Genomic DNA, 5,376 nt, shown 5'->3' with positions numbered 1-5,376 from the left:
ATCGGGGTTCAAGCTATTAAGGCTTTTAAGGTTTTAAGCACAAAAGCATCAAAAGTTATTAAGTTTTATGTAGCAAGCATGTAACCACTGACATCATAGATGGAAAATACCATGTTTTAGCATGATTTATCATGTTATAACACATTCTAGCATGATTTACCATGGTTTACCATGATTTACCATGATTTACCCTGTTCTAGCATAGTTAACCATGAATTTATCTTAGTTTACCTTGATTTACCATGTTCTAGCATGATTTACCATGATATACCACATTCTAGCATGATTTACCATAGTTTATCATGATTTACCATGGTTTACCATGATTTACCCTGTTCTAGCATAGTTTACCATGACTTTATCTTAGTTTACCTTGATTTACCATGTTCTAGCATGATTTACCATGAAATACCACATTCTAGCATGATTTATCATAGTTTAACTTGATTTACCATAGTTTACCATTTTTTACCCTGTTCTAGCATAGTTTACCACTCATTTGTCTTAGTTTACCTTGATTTACCATGTTCTAGCATGATTTACCATGATATACCTTTTTTAGCATGATTTACCATAGTTTATCTTGATTTACCATGGTTTACCATGATTTACCCTTTTCTAGCATAGCTTACCATGAATTTATCTTAGATTACCTTGATTTACCATGTTCTAGCATGATTAACCATGATATACCACATTCTAGCATGATTTACCATGGTTTTCCATGATTTGCCCTGTTCTAGCATAGTTTACCATGAATTTATCTTAGTTTACCTTGATTTACCATGTTCTAGCATGATTTACCATGATATACCACATTCTAGCATGATTTACCATGGTTTTCCATGATTTACCCTGTTCTAGCATAGTTTACCATGAATTTATCTTAGTTTACCTTGATTTACCATGTTCTAGCATGATCTACCATGATATACCACATTCTAGCATGATTTACCATAGTTTATCTTGATTTACCACGGTTTACCATTATTTACCCTGTTCTAGCATAGTTTACCATGAATTTATCAATTATGTGAAGTGTCAGTGCAAATGAAGTGATAAACACTGACAAAATATGATTGTGTTATAATAGTTATTGTTATATAAGTGATTTGCACAAAGCACATGTGAAAAGACTTCATAAGTAGAATGGCCAGCAGAGGGCACTAGAAGACCACTTATTGGCTCAGTTTCAATTTAAATTTAATTATTTTTACCAGTTTTCTGCACTAAAGCAAACCAGTTTTTCCATGTTAACTCAATAATGCATGCTTACACACACACACACACACACACACACACACACACACACACACACACACACACACACACACACACACACACACACACACACACACACACACAAAGACAAATGTTGTTGTTGTTTTTTCAATGCTATTGGGATATGTCATAATGAAAATATATTTGAATGATCTATAAACATTTCACAAAGTCTTTGTAAGCTATTAATCAGAAGATTCAGAATTTATTCAGAAACCTAAGACTACACACACATATGTTGTAGATACAGACATTTGAACTATATGATGTAATCAAACTGTCAATACTAATACTTTAACAGATGGATTTTGACTAAATGTAATTGTAAATGTTAAAATAGTGATTTTATACAGTCTAAATATAAATTATAGAACAATATGACAAAATGACTATTTTAAACAGCAGGGGGCAGTAAAATACAACTTATTGGCTTAATATGCCATTATATTGATATAATTTCCACCTTTTTAACTGTTATAGAGGCAAATTTTGTCCGATCAGTCTGAAAATGTTCATGCATGTTCAGAGTGATATTTCACTGGCTTTTTAAGAAGGTCTGAGTCATTCATTAAAGAGATATAGGCTTTCAGGGATACTTGCTAACCTATTATAACTATCCAAATGAAGTAGTTCAACTTTTTCTGACAATTATTGACCTAGTGAGTCCAGAGAATTGTATTGCACTAGTTTTGAACATTATGATATGAAAATTATATGATCAGAGATGGAAAAGACCATTTACAGCCAATACAGGCAGTTTACCATAGGAAATATATGGTTTTAAAGCCTTTTAACAGTTATAGCGCCACCTTTGGTCCGATCTCCATAAAATTTTGCATGCTTGTTAAAGATGTTATTACACATATGCTCACCAATTTCTGTGAAGTTCTGAGTTTTCATTTAGGATTTATTGGGTTTTTAGTGTATTTTGCCACGCCCATTTTATAAATGACCCTATTACAGCCATCCAAATGCAAAAGTTCAACTTTTTTTCGATAATTATTGATATAGAGAGTCCAGAGAATTGTCCTAGACTGGTCTGGTTCCGATCGGGCGAAAAACCTAGGACTAGTTCGCAAAAGTAGGTTTTTAACATATTCGCAAATAATTAATGAACGGTTTGATTGACAGCAATGGTTCTTGAGGCAAAGTTGTTCAGCATAAGCAGATCTATCAAATGATATGCTTATTGTGTGGATGAGTGTAACACCACGTGATTACAGAGCCATTAAACTCGTTAGCGCCAACTAGTGGCCGATTTCTTTCAAAATTCTTACAGACCTCTAGGGCCATGAGTCGAACATGCCCATCGAGTTTCGTTCCGATCGGCCTCCGTTAACCTTGTCTAATAGGTGCTCGACTTCATTGGCCAATGGCGGCCATGTTTTTTGAGATACGCCAATGTCCTCATAGACATACATGGCACCTTGGACCAAGACACTGCATACCAATTTTCAAGTCAATCAGACAAACAGTCAGGTGGTTATAGCCTGTTTTATGTTTTTTTCATGTTATAGCGCCACCTAGCGTTCAATCGTCGCGATTTTTTTACTGTGACCCCAGACAGAACCCATACATATGTGTACCGAGTTTGGTGAAGCTATCTCATTTGCTTTTTAAGTTATAGCCATTTTAGTAAAATAGGCTCCTCCCACAACGATTATTTTGCGCCCCCTAGCGACCATGAATCGAAATTTCAACTTTTTTTCGATAATTATTGATCTTCAGACTCCAGAGAACATTTCTGCACTGGTTTGGTTCCGATCGGGCAAAAATCCAGGGACTAGTTCGCAAAAGTAGATTTTCGACAAAATTCAAAATGGCGGAAAATCTATCATGGCGGAAATAAAATCGGAGATATACGTTTTGTTCGTCAGGCGTCCAGCTTTCCAATGATATAAGACACTTGAGTCTATGACTTACGGTCTAGGAGTTATGAGCAGTTTCGCGCTTTTGGTTGCTATAGCGCCACCTATGGGCCAATCGGGCTCATAATTTGATAACCTCTCCTCGATTTTTGTACTACCATCTGGCAAAGTTTCAAAGCTCCAGCTCTTACGGTTTGGGCTGCACGATGCGTTTTAGCGGAGAAGAAAAATAATAATAATAATTAAAGCTGCAAGCAGCATTTATCGGGGTTCAAGCAGTTAAAGCCTTTTAGGCATTTAAGCACAAAAGCATCAAAAGTTATTAAGATTTATTTAGCAAGCATGTAATCACGGACATAATAGATGGAAAAGACCATTTACAGCCAATACAGGCAGTTTACATAGGAAATATATGGTTTTAAAGCTTTTTAACAGTTATAGCGCCACCTATCGTCCGATCTCCATAAAATTTTGCATGCTTGTTAATGATGTTATGTCACATATGCTGACCAATTTTTGTGAAGTTCTGCATTTTCATTTATGATTTATAGGCTTTTGACTGTATTTTGCCACGCCCATTTTATAAATGACCCTATTACAGCCATCCAAATGCAAAAGTTCAACTTTTTTTTGATAATTATTGATCTAGAGAGTCCAGAGAATTGTCCTAGACTGGTCTGGTTCCGATCGGGTGAAAAACCTAGGACTAGTTCGCAAAAGTAGGTTTTAGACATATTCGTGAATATTTAATGAACGGTTTGATTGACAGCAATGGTTCTTGAGGCAAAGTTGTTCAGCATGAGCAGATCTATCAAATGATATGCATATTGTGTGGATGAGTGTAACACCACGTGATTACAGAGCCATAAAACTCGTTAGCGCCAACTAGTGGCCGATTTCTTTCAAAATTCTTACAGACCTCTAGGGCCATAAGACGAACATGCCCATCGAGTTTCGTTCTGATCGGCCTCCGTTAACCTTGTCTAATCGGTGCTCAAACTTCATTGGCCGATAGCGGCCATGTTTTTTGAGATACGCCAATGTCCTCATATACATACATGGCACCTTGGACCAAGACACTGCATACCAATTTTCAAGTCAATCGGACTAACGGTCAGGTGGTTATAGCCTGTTTTATGTTTTTTTTCATGTTATAGCGCCACCATGTGGCCAATCGCCGCGATTTTTTTACCGTGACCTCAGATTGACCTCTTACACATGTGTACCAAGTTTGGTTAAAATACCTCTTTTACTTCTGGAGTTATAGCCATTTTAGTAAAATAGGCTCCTCCCACAACGTTAATTTTGCACCCCCTAGCGACCATGAATCGAAATTTCAACTTTTTTTCGATAATTATTGATCTTCAGACTCCATAGAACAATTCTGCACTGGTTTGGTTCCGATCGGGCGAAAAACCAGGGACTAGTTTGCAAAAGTAGATTTTAGACAAAATTCAAAATGGCGGAAAATCTATCATGGCGGAAATAAAATCGGAGATATACGTTTTGTTCGTCAGGCGTCCAGCTTTCCAATGATATAAGACACTTGAGTCTATGACTTACGGTCTAGGAGTTATGAGCAGTTTCGCGCTTTTGGTTGCTATAGCGCCACCTATGGGCCAATCGGGGTCATAATTTGATAACCTCTCCTCGATTTTTGTACTACCATATGGCAAAGTTTCAAAGCTCTAGCCCTTACGGTTTGGGCTGCACGATGCGTTTTACGGCAGAATAATAATAATAATAATTAAAGCTGCAAGCAGCATTTATCGGGGTTCAAGCAGTTAAAGCCTTTTAGGCATTTAAGCACAAAAGCATCAAAAGTTATTAAGATTTATTTAGCAAGCATGTAATCACGGACATAATAGATGGAAAAGACCATTTACAGCCAATACAGGCAGTTTACATAGGAAATATATGGTTTTAAAGCTTTTTAACAGTTATAGCGCCACCTATCGTCCGATCTCCATAAAATTTTGCATGCTTGTTAATGATGTTATGTCACATATGCTGACCAATTTTTGTGAAGTTCTGCATTTTCATTTATGATTTATAGACTTTTGACTGTATTTTGCCACGCCCATTTTATAAATGACCCTATTACAGCCATCCAAATGCAAAAGTTCAACTTTTTTTTGATAATTATTGATCTAGAGAGTCCAGAGAATTGTCCTAGACTGGTCTGGTTCCGATCGGGTGAAAAACCTAGGACTAGTTCGCAAAAGTA

The sequence above is a fragment of the Scardinius erythrophthalmus genome, assembly GCF_964197995.2.
Source record: "Scardinius erythrophthalmus genome assembly, contig: HAP1_SCAFFOLD_88, whole genome shotgun sequence".
In the NCBI taxonomy this organism is placed as follows: domain Eukaryota; kingdom Metazoa; phylum Chordata; class Actinopteri; order Cypriniformes; family Leuciscidae; genus Scardinius; species Scardinius erythrophthalmus.
The sequence above is the reverse complement of the archived record's forward strand: the minus strand, read 5'-3'. Positions refer to the sequence as shown.